The sequence below is a fragment of the Petromyzon marinus genome, chromosome 4 (genome assembly GCF_048934315.1).
Source record: "Petromyzon marinus isolate PM22_M1 ecotype Great Lakes invasive population chromosome 4, UKy_Petmar_22M1.pri1.0, whole genome shotgun sequence".
In the NCBI taxonomy this organism is placed as follows: domain Eukaryota; kingdom Metazoa; phylum Chordata; class Hyperoartia; order Petromyzontiformes; family Petromyzontidae; genus Petromyzon; species Petromyzon marinus.
Window position 1 is genome coordinate 20,119,285 of NC_133670.1, and position 16,073 is coordinate 20,135,357.

The window sequence follows — 16,073 nt, forward strand, 5'->3', positions numbered from 1 at the left end:
TGTTTCTTCCATTTGCGAATAATCGCACCAACTGTTGTCACCTTCTCACCAAGCTGCTTGGCAATGGTCTTGTAGCCCATTCCAACCTTGTCTAGATTTACAATCTTGTCCCTGACATCCTTGGAGAGCTCTTTGGTCTTGGCCATGGTGGAGAGTTTGGAATCTGATTGATTGCTTCTGTGGACAGGTGTCTTTTATACAGGTAACAAGCTGAGATTAGGAGCACTCCTTTAAGAGTGTGCTCCTAATCTCAGCTCGTTACCTGTATAAGACACCTGGGAGCCAGACATCTTTCTGATTGAGAGGGGGTCAAATACTTATTTCCCTCATTAAAATGCAAATCAATTTATAACATTTTTGACATGCGTGTTTCTGGATTTTCTTTTTGTTATTCTGTCTCTCACTGTTCAAATAAACCTACCATTAAAATTATAGATTGATCGTTTCTTTGTCAGTGGGCAGACGCACAAAATCAGCAGGGAATCAAATACTTTTTTCCCTCACTGTATATACGACGTCAATGTAATTGATGAAGCAATGTAATGTCACAAATGTTATATATTTCAATGTAATTTAAAGTTTCATTTTTTTAATAAGCATGTTAACTTAAACATACTTTAAAATAAATATTTGAAATAAGCAATTTAAATTTTCAAATGTAAAAAAATATATTTTAAAAGTTAATCGCTCATTTTTTAAGTGTTAAAATTAAATCACAACACCCCCATCAACATCCAAGATAAATACAAATTACAATTGTTCAGTCTCATTGGTGTGTTTTGTATTAAATCTTGACTTAAAGCTTTCGTGACTGCAGGAATTAATATTATTGGGTCTTTCGGTAAAACCACGTAGATAGATGAAATAAAAAAAATAACAATCAATTATTTACATTATTATTTTTTATAATTTGATCTATCTACGCGGCTTTACCGAAAGACCCAAGAATATGTGTTTTATATTATTTGTGTTATAATCTATTTGTACGATTGTACAATTTCATTAAGTATACGGTATTTACGTGCGCAGTAGAGTATTAACAGCATAACAGACTTTGAATGTTCTCTCGTATGTTGAGTCAGACACGGGAACCTATAACCTAACCCCCCTTTTCCTCCTAAATATGAAACGCGGTTCCCCGCACATTCGCGAATTCTACTTTTGCACAGACTTTAAAGAATCTAACCCTCGCGGATATCGAGAGCTTTGCCCGTATTGCATACACGCAGTACATTCACGCGAGACTCCCTCCAAATGCCGCAAAGCTATACATCGGTGCACGTATGTGCGCGCGTGTGTACGCACGTGTGTACGTTGAACTTCTTTCGCAACCGTACGAAGCCAACCGCGCTAGTCTGAGGTGCGGGTAACAAGACGCATTGTGCGCGTCCACGGGAGACGCAGAGACACGTGTTGCACGCACAACGCACACATCTCGGCGCGCTGCGCGTGTGGTGCAAAGCTCCTTACGCGGGCGCGCGCAGTGCCGCAGAACCACGCGGACGATTAAAGTCTTCGCGGCTCCACGTGTCCAGCCCCCACCCCCCAGAGGTTCAGGCTCCAGAGTTCAGACTCGGCGCTCCACAAGTTCAACGCTCCGAGCTCCAGAAGTTCAGAGCTCCAAACTGCAGACTCCACGACTTCGCTGCAGTATGAATGTATGTTGAACTTCTTTCGCACCGTACATAGGCAACCGTGCTAATCTACGAGTTCAGAGCTCCCAACTCCAGAATCCACAACTTCAGAGCCCCAGACTCCATGCTCTACGAGTTTATAGTTCCCGACTCCAGAATCCAAACTTGATATCTCCGGGCTCCAGGTTTTACAACTTCAGAGCTCCGGGCTCCATGCTCCTCGAGTTCAATGCTTCGGACTCCACACTCCACAGCTTCAGAGCTCCAGGTTCCACGAGTTCAGAGCTCTGGAATCCGGGCTCCAGGCTCCGGGAGTTCTTAGCTCCGGAGTTTAAGTTCCAGGACCTCTCGCGTCTCAGCGCCGGGAAACATCAGATGAAAGCGCGCGTCTCGTTCACGCACGTTCACTGAGAACAACACCGCGCCCACGGCTATATCACAGTGCGCGCGGTGCCTAGCGATAGGACATCGCAAACTACGGCTCCACTTCACAGGGGGTTGGAGGAGGTGGGTGGGGGGGGGTAGACGGAGGAAGAGGGGACGGGGCCCTACTCTCTCTCACCCCCATCTCTCCCTCCCCTCGCCCGCTACCCCCCCACCCCGGCCCCATATCTCCATTCCCTCCCCCGCTACCCTTGGCCTTGACGCCCGGACCACGTGGCGCGGGGCCTTGGCTCCTCGCAGAAGTCCTCTCTCGCCACCTGCCGGAGCCGAGGGGCCCAAATGGTGGTGCCCCCGTGACCTGGGCCTCCGGCCATGGGCCCCGGGACCTGCCCCTAACTCTAAACCCGATCCCAACCAACTCTACTACCCAATACTAACCTCCCGAAATACCAAACCCGTCATTCCAAGCGCGACACCTTAAACCCTTTATCCCCTACACTACCCCCCTGCGACCCAACATTAACCCCTAAGTCCTATCGCTCGCTCCTAACCGTGCGCCTTGACCTTAGGTCCTTCGACAACAACCCTTGACCCTTTGGGCCCTGACACCTCTCCAGTCTCATCCCTGACTGCCCCTCTTGGAATGGAGAGGCAAGGAGAGTCGCGATCACGCGCGCATTGTTCACGCGCGCATTGTCCACGCGCGCATCGTTCACGCGCGCATTGTCCACGCGCGCATCGTTCACGCGCGCATTGTCCACGCGCGCATCGTTCACGCGCGCATTGTCCACGCGCGCATCGTTCAGGCACGCATTGTCCACGCGCGCATCGTTCAGGCGCGCATTGTCCACACGCACATCGTTCACGCGCGCATTGTCCACGCGTGCATCGTTCACGCGTCGCGACCACTCTGGCGTTTCTGCCTCAACTCCGCGTGAGTGCAGCTGCCGGAGCGGCGATGCAGAGCCAACGGTTTCTGTCTCTCTCGCACTCTCTCTCTCTGTGATGCTGGGCCCGAGAGATGAACCCGGCGAAGGCAGTGACGCGAATGAAGGTGACACTGCGCCGTTGGCCTTTAGAGAGAGAGGCGACCGGGAAATCTCTGCAGAATGCCCAAGGGCTGGGAGTTTAAAAGGGCTCTGTGTCAGTTCACCAGTGCGAATGAGTCTCATTGGCCTGAATCGTGCGTGAACAATCGCGGCGTGCGCGGCTTTCCTTGACCACCACGCACGTGCGCGCCCCCTTCAAGGGAGAGTTGCCACGACCTGCCTGTTGACACGTTGCTGCGAACTTCCCTTAAGGGGCGGCGATGACTCATCAACACCCACAAACCACTGGAACGCCCTTGAATTACACGCTGTTGCTACACCGCACACGGATTGCGCTCTTCCAGTTGATAGACTTACTCGCCATGGTGGCGAGATGTTAACTGCCTCACCTAGTATACAGGAGATCGCGGGTTCGATCCGGACCCTGACGCCTGTATATTTGGAGTTTGCGTGTCTCTCTATCCCCGTGGTCGCGTGGATTTTACTCCGGGTCCTCCAGTTGGTTCCCTCCACATTTAGAATCGCCGTGCGCTGAGAGTATTTGGCTGCTAAAAATTTCCACTTCGCTGGTCTGTCATTTGTGGCAGCCAGGTCGCTTCTGAAAAACAGCCATGCAGCTCAGTGGGGCCTTACCCTGGTAAAAAAATGTAAAAAATTGCTTCGAGTGCAGGGAACATTTACTTCTTGGCAAATCTGCGCTGAACTTAGCTAATTAATGAATGACTCCCCATTGTCAAACGCAAGAAACGCACGACGTCCATCTAATTTCCTTTCGACTCTCTCCAAGCGCTAAGAATCGGAAGAGGCGGCAGAGACTTTCCCGTTGCAGCATCGACGTCTTGGAACAAACCCCCTTGAAGTTCCCCCTTCCCCCCCGCCCCCTTAACGTTGTAAATCTTCCAGCCGAAGAATACGCCTGAGTCTGTGTGGTGCGGCTTGCATCGTCCTCTCGATTGGAGCTGCGTTCTCTCGCAGAGAGTCGCCGAGGGAGCGTTGGTGGGCAGCGGCGTTGATGGCGTTGATGGGCAGTGGCGTTGATGGACAGTGGCGTTGATGGGCAGCGTTGATGGCGTTGATGGGCAGCGGCGTTGATGGGGAGCGGCGTTGATGGGCAGAGCGATGGTCTCAAGGTGATGCGCCAAGGGGAGGGGAGGGGGGTCCGGGGTGGGGTGAGGTAGGGGAGCCCGCGGCGGTGAGACGCGGAGACGCGGGTTATGAATTACCTCGGCGTGCAGACTCGCGACCTATTTCGTCATCCTTACCCTCGCAACGTCGAGTGTCGTGCCCTGTTATGGTGGATTATTTATGAAGCGTGAAAACGGATTGATAATCATTGTTATTTATTTATCCAGGAAAGCCACGTCGAAGGGATGATTTATCAGGAGGGTCCTGCCGAATTATAGTAGCTACTACTACATATGTACTACTACTACTACATATGTAGTAGTAGCTACCGCACTTTCAAGGGCCCCGCGCTAAATGCTTTCAAGCTATCAATTCTGGTTCAGTGATTTTGCAGTACTACACTGCCTTCAACTTTTATGAACGACTGGGTGTTTAAGGTTAACGATTTATCGTATTATCTGGCTGTATAGCAAATAAAAAAATACAATAACTTCACTATGCAAGTAAAACAAACAAAAAATCTGTGTTTTAATATTTATGGGGTTTTTTTAATTTCGGGCCCCTTGATAACATCTTGCTACAGGTCTCGCGCGAGCTTAATCCGGCACTGGGTCAAGCCCCAGCTTCCTGGGTCAACGACGCCTCGAGGCCACCACAACCGTCCCCCTCCACCCCCGTCATACTCACGCAGCCGGGCAGTGGCGGCGACTCACGTGGGGCTGCCGGTTAATCTGTGGAGGCAGCAGAGGAGGGTTCATGGATCGCCGCACGCGAAATGTTGTCATGTTGTGAAACTGCCCTTCCGTGGCCGTCGAGGAGGAGGAGGTTGCCGTACCCTGGCTCGCCAGGAAGAAGGCAGTACAGCAAGGTGACTCATCGCCATCTGTTTACATTCTGCACGGAGATAGAGCGTTGCCCCGTCGCGCGCGTGCGTTTTATCCGCGTGCGTCTATTCGCTCCCACTTGTGCGAACACAAGTTATTCAAGTGGCTGTAAACACATGTTTGGGTCTTTCGGTAAAGGCACGTAAATGGTTCAAAGAAAATAGCAAAAATACTACAACGTTTCGATCACAACACAAGTGATGACGACCGCTTGTGTTGTGATGAAATTCCTGCAGTCGCGAAAGCTTTTTAGTCAAGATTTAGTCTGTAAACATCTTTAGAATAACAACCCGGAACGGCAGGACGCTCCTGAAAAAAGAAAGTCCCACATCTTGGTGTGGTGCTCCTGGATAAATGAGTAATAAAGAAATCACGCACACGCGCTCATATAAATATATATATGTACACACACATTGAGAGACACTAAGACTCCCCGTACGGCCAGCCTTTTGCACACGTCAGGGGCAAGTGCTGCATTATGTATTATTGTTGAAATTCTTTCGCACCGTACGTAGCCAACCGTGCTAAACGGAGGTGCCAGCGAGCGCCCCTGTAGGCGGGCACGACAACTCGAGGAAGGGGCGGCGTGGTCAGCACTACGCCCGGCTGCCTTTGTCTCCCCAGTTGGTGATGTTACACACTTCCAACAGGCACTCACTTAAGGCTGAGTCGACCTAAAGAAAGAGAAAAATATATCACCATAGGATCGGTTCTGTAATTACTCGCAGGCAATCGAACTCAGGTAGCCGGGTTTGTAGCAATGCAGTGCGCTAATCACTGCGCCACCACTCCCAACCCGTGCAGGGTCAAGGGCCAATAGACGATGTCCGTGACCCCCAAACGCGACGAGGCGCAGCGCTCAGCCAATCAGCGGCTCACACACAGGGAACACGCGCGGGAGGGGGGGTGTAACGTCATGGATTGTGATGACGATAACTCGAGGAGTTCAAGGCACGCACACACCAACAAAGACAACGATACCCCGTATAGCCTTAGCAGACTGTTGGGGCAAGTGCTGCTAGCGAACACCAATGAACTGCGAATTTCACTCGCAGGGGTGGGATGGCCATCACCACGCCAGACCGCCTTTGTATCACCAGTGGCGATGTTTATACTCCGCAGCAGGCACTCGTTTGAGTGCTGAGTCAACCTAGGGGAGGCCCAGGTAACAGTCACTGATGTTGGCTGTGAGCGCGAATCGAACTCGAGTCGCCGGGTTCGTATTACAGCACTTTCTCCAACAATCTGTTAAGGCTACATGGGGGATCTTTGTCTTAGTAGCCACCAACACCAGTGGCGATTATCTAAAACCGGTCCTGAGCCTCCACTCGGTCGAGACAGCCTCAAATGAGTACCTGGTGCGGTGTGTACACATCGCCACTAGGGAGACAAAGGCGGCCGGGCGTGGTGTTAGCCGCCCACCCCCTCGTGTGCAGCCCCGGCCGTCACAGGTGCTCGATCACATCACTTGCGTCCCTACAGTCTGTTTAAGTCTATACGGGTTATCTTTGCCTTGATCTTTGTTGTTGTTGTTGTTGTGTGTCCAACGACAAGTCCCCCCCATCCTTGCACGGCTCCCCGCGCGGCCCGTTTAATAGGGCGCGTGATGCAGTAGGTGTTCAGAATGAGTTATTCACTTCATATCTGGTTATCCCACCCATCAGAATTATAGCAAAGGGGAAGCGCGTGTATTTACCTCGCAGGGCCCGGTGGTGGTGGTGGAGGAGGGGGGGGGTGCAATGATTGAAGGCCAGTGCAGAGAACATCTTTTAATGAGCGCAGTGCGCGCCCCTGGCTACCAAAGACAAAGGTCCCCCGTATAGCCTTAACGGACTGTTGGTGCAAGCGCTGTAAGCGAGCACCCTATGAAGGCCGGAGCGGTGCACGATGGGGTGGGTGGCCGGCACCGCGCCCGACCGCTTTTGTCTCCCTCGTGGCGATGTTTTGCACACCGCACCAGGTACTCACTTGAGGCTGTCGACCCAGGACCGGTTCAGATAATCGTCACCGGTGTTGGCCGCGAGCGGGAATCGAACTCGGGTTGCCGGGTTCGTAGTGCGGGGCAGTAACCAAGGACAAATACGCCCCGTATAGCCTTAACAGACTGTAGGGGCAAGTGTTGTAAGCGAGCACCCTATGAAGGCCGGAGCGGTGCACGATGGGGTGGGTGGCCAGCACCGCGCCCGACCGCCTTTGTCTCCCTCGTGGCGAAGTTCTGCACACCGCACCAGGTACTCATTTGAGGCTGAGTCGACCTAGGGGAGGCCCAGGACCGGTTCAGATAATCGTCACTGGGTGTTGGCCGCGAGCGGGAATCGAACTCGGGTCGCCAGGTTCGTAGCGCAGCGTAGCGCTAACCGCTCCACCGCCGCTCCCCACTAACCGCTACCAGACACACACACAGGTAGCCCCCCCCCTCTCTCTTTCTATCGGAACCGCGGTCTCTTTCATTAGAGGTGCCGAGGCTTGCGCGGCGCGCAGTGAAAATGAAATGCGCCCACAGTAATGCACGTTTTGTCGCGCTGTAAATATCTTTTAACGCGCCCGCTTCTATATCACTGTCCTATTAGACCGCTTCGGAGGAAGAGGGACACGGGATTATTTTCCACGTCGGGTGTACAGTATATATGTGAAGCGGAGTGGTATAGTATGTGCACGTGCTATGGGGTTGGACGCACTGCTGCGCGCGATATGAACCACGGGTGACCGTGGGTTCGATTCCCCGGGCCACGGGATGAACGTCGTTGCCAATGCGTGGATATCTGAACCGAACCTCCCCTCCGGGGCATCGCCACCTTCCCGAGCCTGCACTGACCCAATCCGCTGTAGTGGTGTACAATGGATCAACATTTGCTATGCAATGCGCAGTTAAATGTGCAACACACTACCATTAACGTTATTTACAATACATTGCAGTCGGCTCCGTTTATGCATTACGCACAAACTTGTTTTTTAATGTAGCCAGGTAAGGCTGCTATAAATTAACTCTACATTGTTATTGAACACTATGTAGCAGACTAATGTTTCGGGCGATGGACCTTATTTACTAAAACTAAACTAAACTATGTTTTACTTCACCAGGTAAGGCCCACTGGCCTATATAGCTCTTTTTCAGAAGCGACCTGGTTACAGATGTTAGCCCAACGAAGTGGCTTATCACGTGGACATTTATAGCGGCCAGATTCTTTTAACGCGTGTTTCTAAATGTGGAGAGAAGAACCGGAGGACCCGGAGAAGAATCCACGTGACCACGGGCAGGGAGAACACGCAAACTCCAAATATAGAGGCGTAGGGTTTTGGGATCGGACATCTCCTCGTCACCGTGGCGCTCTCCGCGAGCTCCGACCACAGCGGCGGATCCACGGGCGGGGGGCGATAGCCCCCCGACTTGAGATCCCAATAACTTGGATTTTATTGGTAAGTATTTACGTGTTTGCAGATCGATATTGTTTTATTGGAGACAAAAAGCTAATTTTAGACCCCCCCCCCCCCATCCCTACCCGCCACCTGCGAAGTTTCTAAATCCGCCTCTAGCTCCCGCCACTGTGGACTCGTGCCGTCTGCTGCTATTTCCACTGCCTGGAGCGGGTCCAGCCTACCCCGAGCAATGATCCCCCGTGTAGCCTTAATAGACTTTTTTGGGGCCAAGTGCTGTTGGCGAGCGGCATCTATGAACGCCGGGCACGGCACACGAGGAGGGTGGGTGGACAGCACCACGCCCTGACGCCCCTCTGCCTCTCCAGCGGTGATGTTTTTTTTTTGACACACCGCGTCAGATACTCATTCGAGGCTTAGGACCGGTTCACATAATCGTCCCCTGGTGTTGGCGGGCGTGAGCGGGAATCGAGCTCGTGTCGCCGGGTTCGTAGCGCAGCGTAGCGCCAACCGCTACACCACCGCTCCCCCGCAGCCGACACGCACACAGAGACCGCGCGTGGCTGCTATCCAACATCGGCTGGCACTGCGGCTCAATGTTGGCGGGGGGGGGGGGGGGGTCATTGTGGGTGTGCACGACACGGTGGCAGGGGCGATGGAGGTGGCTGGGTGGAGGAGGCCGAGGGGGGGGGCGCGTTTGAGCAATTTTCCTAAAATAAAAACTCGGGCACGCAGCCTTTGAGCCCGCTGCTCCCATGCCGCGTCTCCGCGGCTCGAGTTGGCCATTCCGCGTCCACGTCGAGGCCACGCCGTGCGACGCCTGCATCGCCACCACCACCACCACCAACACCCCCCCCCCCCCTTTGGAGTTAGGAAAGAAAAGGCGGCACGGCCTGCGCGCAGCGCGTCGTGTTCACAAGAGACACAGAGCCACGGCTGCCTCCATGTCAGACAGACGCGCGCGAGGTGACGGAGTCTTGTCTCCAATGCCGTGGATTCTGAAGCTCGCTCTGCGCTGTGTTAGCGCGCGTGTCTGTGTGCGCGCGTGTCTTTGTTGGGGAGCGGTGGTGGAGCGGTTAGCGCGCTGCTTCTACGAATCCGGCGGCCCGAGTTCGATTCCCGCTCACGGCCAACACCGGTGACGATTATATCCGAACCGGTCCTGGGCCTCTCCTCGCTCGACTCGGCCTCAAACGAGTACCTGCTGCGGTCTGTAAGACATTGTCACTGGGGATACAAAGGTGGCCGGGCGTGGCGCTGGCGACCCAACCACCACGTTTGCCGTCCGCGCTTTCATAGGTGCTCGCTAACGGGACTTGCCCCAAAAGGCTGCCACGGCTATACGGGGGATATTTATCTTTGCATGTGATTACGTACGTGTTTGTGCGTATGTGCGGGGGGTGACAGGCGCCTGTGATGGATTCCGGCCAAATCCCATTTGGCCAAGCCAGGAGACCTCAAGCCCCATCAACCCCCCCCCCCCATGCACTTTCAGAGATCCAGAAGAAGAAGCAGCGGCAGACAAAAAAAGGGCACCTCCACTGCGGCTCGCGTCGCGTAGAATGTTCGAACGCTCACTGCGGAGAGGGGGGGGGGGTTAAAGATCTGGACACAGTCCTAATCAGTGAGCTCCTCCGTTGGCTGGGTCATGTCGCTCACACGCCCAGGCCACCGCAAGCCCAAGTGGATAGAGGTGGGGGTGGGGGGGCTAAACGGGCGCGGCGCGGGCTGGAGAAGCGACGGTTCGATCCCGACCCTGACGCCTGCTGTGTATCTGGAGTTTGCCTGTTCTCACCTTGGTCGCATGGATTTTTCTGCGGGTTGTCCGGTTTTTTCCCCCCTTCGCATTTAGAAGCATGCGTTCAAGAGTTTTTGGCTGCACGTGAAAACCCACCTCGTTGAGCTATCATTCGTGAACAAGAGCTATATAGCTCAGTGGGCCTTACATAGTAAAATAAAGAGTTTAGTTTCATTTAGAGTTCTTATCACCTCTCTCTCCCGTTTCAAGAAAACTAGTTCGCTCTTATCGACTACACGCGACCATGCTGTGGGCCGCTTTATAGGCTGGTTAGTGATGGCTCCTGCATTTGTGTGTTTAAAAAAATATATCGGACACTGGGCTGTGTTTAAACGAACCCCGATTCGCTCTGAGGTTTGCCATGCCCACCTCCGTGAAGCCCTCGGACTAATCGTGAGATCTCGACACGCGCTCGCATGAAGCTCGCATTGTCTCATCAGAGCCGTCCCCTAGGGTTACGGCGAATCGGAGGCGACCGCCCCAGGCCCCGCGCTTTGGGGGAGGGAGGGGGAGGGAGGGGGGTGCCGCGCTCCGAAGTCACGGTGTCAGATGTAATACTTCCGGTTAAGTTTGAAGGCGTTGGGGGACCCACACAGTGGGGGTTTGGAGGGCCCCAGTGTCCCGTGCACACCGCATCTACTGTTTGTATGTGTGTCTCTCACGCACGCCTCAGTATAACCAGGCCCTCTGTGTGCCGCGCGCGTGTTGCCCCATGTACAACTGCAAGCGTGCGTGCGTAAATAACTGGTCGGAATGACTAACGTGATCCTGGAGATTTGTAAAAAAAAAAAAAGAGAGCTTGATAGCTCATCTGATTCCTCCAGTATAAATAATTATTCTAATTCTGATCCACCAAACCCTCGCATTCCAAAGTGCTGGGTCACCACGGGATCGCGCGCGCCACCCGCTCATGCCATCCCAACATGCTGCTGGAAAGCGACCCAATAACGCAACCGGCAGGGCTGACCGCCCATTGATCTGGGACCGCAATATTATTTTATTTTGGCCATGAAACAGGCGTCGTTTTCTGTTAGTTAGTTATGTCGCCGTCGTTCTGTGTTATCTCAGAGTGATAACAAAAAAATCGCACTGCCACTTTTATTATTATGACTATTTTATCGCCGATACGCATGCAGTGGCTGAATCGAGAGCCCCCCCCCCCCCCCCCCCCCGCTTTATAGTACGTTTTCTGTTCACACATATCTCACTTAACGAGCGCCACGTGCAGACAGACGTCTCTATCGCTAGCAAGAGAGCGAGTGGGCGAGAGAGCGGGGATCTGGGCCTGTGCCAGACAGAGCCCACAGGGCCGCCGGGGCTCGTCACGACGAGGGGAGGGGGTGCTCGCCGCGGCCAGGCACTGCCGGCGCACGCGGCCACACTCGAAGGGGGGGGGTGCGGGGGGGTTAGGGGGCACGTGGCTACCTCTCGCGTCTGGCCGATATGTAAGTCTGACCCCACGATACTAACCCCACGATACTAACCCCACGATACTGACCCCACGATACTGACCCCACAATACTGACCCTACAATACTGTCCCTGCAATACTGACCCCACGATACTGACCCCACGATACTGGCCCCACGATACTGATCCCACAATACTGACCCCACGATACTGACCCTGCAATACTGATCCCACGATACTGACCCCACGATACTTACCCCACGATACTGACCCCACGATACTGACCCTACAATACTGATCCCACGATACTGACCCCACGATACTGACCCCACGATACTGACCCTACAATACTGATCCCACGATACTGACCCCACGATACTGACCCCACGATACTGACCCTACAATACTGATCCCACGATACTGACCCACGATACTGACCCCACGATACTGACCCTACAATACTGTGGATACGTGGAATAGTTCTCGAGAATTTGTTACAATGCGGAAAGTGAAATTTGATATTAATACGAGGCTTTGAATGCCGCCCTTCTTCCCCCATAATACGACCTCCGGGAAGATTAGGAACAGGGCCACTCGGCCGAAACGTCGAGATTATACCTTCCTTTGAGCCAGAGGAGAGGAGAAAAACCCCCAATCCCGTTGCTTATGTTTTACTTGAGCAGTTTTGCGCGAATCCACGTCGAGTGGGATGAGACAACACTTTAAGACACGGCGGAGAAACCACGACGAAGAGTAGCCCTGCAAGACGCATTTGCAGTGGCAAACGCCGGCCGGAGGTGAGTAAAGATGGCATGTACGTATGTTGAACTTCTTTCGCGCCGTACGTAGCCACCCGCCGCTAATCGGAGGTGCTGCAAAGGCTTCTCCACACGTTGCGGACAGGGTCGGTGCGAGGAAGCAGTGTAGTTACGCACATAGCACAACTGCGTTTTTAGTTTGTTCTCCTTCCCCCGCACCTCCGATTAGCACGGTTGGCTACGTACGGTGCGAAAGAAGTTCAATACACGTACATATCTACACTGCTTCTCCGCTCTAACCCTTTGTGTTGGAACCAACCAATGACCCGATTTTGTGGGTCACGTGAGCCCCTACCGTTGACATGGTTGGAAAATAACGTGAAAGCACAATCTTCTAGCCATAATAAAGGTTTTTGTTTTTGTTAGATCGCGTAAATATGAATGTGTTGTTAACCCGCTACCACCCGACACACTACCAGCACCACTAGCACCACCAGCACCACCAGCACCACCACCACCAGCACCACCACCATCACCACCAGCAACCCCAACTAACAGCACCACCACCAGCACCACCACCAACAGCACCAACAACAACCGCCATTTGCCACTAAGTGGCGGTGACGTCACCACGACGCTTGTGCCAGGCAAGGTGCACGTTGAGGCCACGTGAAGTGTCGAACTCCCGCTGGCAGGAGGTCACAGGGCAGACCCAGATGCCACAGACAACTGGCTGATGCACCACCTGTGCCCCCTACTGTGCCAACCTGCTGTGCTTTAGCTACCCGGCGCTCCGCTCGTTGTTGTGAGCATCGCTTCTCCACCCTCCGTTGTTGTTGGAGGGCAACTGCCTCCAATTGCCCAGTAGCGTTTTTCACGAGCCTCCTCCACAGAGGCCGATCTTCACACCGCTGGTACCAGTCATCCTGTACCACATCACTCCATTTCTTCTCTAGCCCGTGCCGCGCCCGTTTTGCCCCCTCTATCTGGCCGAACAAAAGCTGTTTAGGCATGCGGTGGCTGGACATGCGGGCTACATGGCTCAGCCAACGCAGCCTTGCCTGTCCGAGGAGCTCACCGATGGGACTTTGTTCAGATCTTTCAAGGATTTGTGAGCTCCTCACACAATCCAGCCTGGTTAAACCCAGGATGGATCGTAGGCAGGCCAGCCTCAATGTTTCTAACCGGCAAAGATGTTCCATTAGGGGGGGGGGGGGTCCACGTTTCGCAAGCGTAGAGAAGGGAGGGAATGACTGTGGCCGAGAAGACCTGAAGCTTCGTGCAGAGCGACAGACCAGGTGGCTTCCACACAGCGTTACGCAACCGATAAAATATAATGCCGCTCGACTGATGCGGAGTGAGACCTCTGCTGTTCAACCGGAGCCGGTCATGAGCACACTGCCCAGGTATAGGAACCTCTCCACTCTCTCCACAACTGCCATATCAACAATTGGGAGTTGTGGGGGTGTGGTGTCCGATGGTACAAAATACCCAGGCAGGTGCTTAGTTTTAGTGGGGCTGATGGTAAGGCCCCACCTCTTAGTGGCAAGCTCCAGGTTCAGCAGCAGCGCCTCAAACTCCTCCTCTGAGTGAGCAGCAATTACCAGAACATCGGCATACATAACATGGTTGAGCAATAGGGAGCCATCCCTTGACTGCACACGGGCATCGATCAGCCTCCCATTGTATCTGTACCAGATGGAAATTCCACCGGTACAGCTATTGAAGGCTTCACGAACTACGTGGTCGACATAGATGTTAAATAATGTGGGAGCCAGAGGACATCCCTTTTGCACCCCAAGGTGTACAGGGGATGGCTCTGACTCCTAGCCACGTAGTTTTACCCAGGCCCGCTCACCATCATGAAGGTCCTTAATCGTGAGCAGAGGGTCAGGGACTCCGAAAGCACAAAGAACAACCCAGAGCCCAAGCCTACTGATGGTATCATAGGCCTTGAACAGGTTGGAATTCCCTGCTGTAGCAGACGGACAGAAAATATGGCATCTGTGCAGGATCGCCCTTTCCTGAAACCGCATTGGGCTCCGCAAGTCTCTCCTCAGCGTGCTAAGCAAGGCGATGTTGAATAATACTTGCCAGGACCTTTCCCGGTACACTGAGAAGTGAGATGCCCCTGTAGTTGTTACAGTCTGTGCGGTCCCCTTTCTTAAAGAGGGGGACCACCAGGGCATCCTTCCAATCCTGCAGAACCCGTCCAGTGGTCCAGACTGTTTTTATGATGTCATGTAGGGCAGTCTGTGCACAAACGCCACCCTCCCTCAGCATTTCCCTTGGGAGATCATCTCTGCCCGGTGCCTTTTCTGGTCTCAGACTCTGGCTCGCCTTCAGTACTTGCTCAACAGATGGCACCTCAGCCAGCCACTCACAAGGGGTGACTTCTTCCAATATTTGAGGTACCGTAGCCTCGGCAGGGTCATCCCCACTTTGTCCCACGTTGTTTTCCAGGCTGAGGGATTTCCCCTCCCCCAGGACATCACAGAAATGCTCAGCAAATCTGCAAACCTGTTCCTGGGGGACGGAGATTGGATCACCGTTCTTCCCCCTAATGATGGTAATAGGTGTGGTGCTGCAGGTTACTTTTTTGATGGAATTAAACAGCGATTTGTAATCGCGGACCATTGAGGCAGACTCCATCTCCTCAGCAACCCGCGACTACCACCCATCCTTGCAGCGCCTCACGGCTCTCCAAATCTCAGAGCGAAGGCTGCGGAAAGCCTCCTCATTCTCCAACGTGGGATGCTGTAGCCGATGAGAGTGGGCCTGTTGCTTTTTCTCACCTCCTCTGTCAGCCGTGGTATCTGGGGAGGTCTGGACTGTGTGCCCAAAGCAGCCATTGCAGTCCTAAACCTCGCCCATTTCCCCTCGACATCAGGAGGAGTGGGGGACGATGCCAACCCCAGCCGCAAGCGATGATGAAATTCTCGCTTGCAACTTTCATCAGCTAGCTGAGACCATGCCACGAAGGGTTTGTACGGGGTCCTGGGTGTACACCCACCACCGGAGTGGAAGAATGGCAGCGCATCTTACAGATGACAAGTCGATGGTCAGTGGGCAGATCAGCTCCACGGTCGGTCCTGGTGTCAAGGACATGGGCCCGGATCCGCTGTTCCGTCACTATTTAGTCAAGCAGATGTTCTTGCTTGGACCCGGCATGCATCCATGATGTTGTGTGGATGCGCCGATACCGGAACAGCGTGTTGGTAATTTTAATCCCATGGGCTGCACAACAATCTAGCAGCCTCCTGCCGTTGTTATTGAGCTGATCTTGCCCATGCCTTCCAATCACTCCAGACCAGGTGCCAGCATGATGACCAACTCGGGCATTGAAGTCACCCAACAAGATGACTCTATCTCGAGGGTGCCACTCTAGCGAGCACCTGTGACAGGTCATAGAAGGCATCTGACTCATCGGTCTTGCCTGCATTCCTCCACGGATGTTCGTCTTCAGTGGGGGCATAAGTAACCACGACCACCACTCCTCGCCTCTGGTTGATGGGAAGGCGAGCCCAAAGTAGCCTGGGGCTTACAGCTTCCCACACCTCACCGCCATGCTCCCACGCCCTTTCATTCTTTTGTTCAGAAGAAGAGACACTCCCTGTTGTTTGGCAGTCTCCTGCCCCGAGAAGAGGACTGTCCACC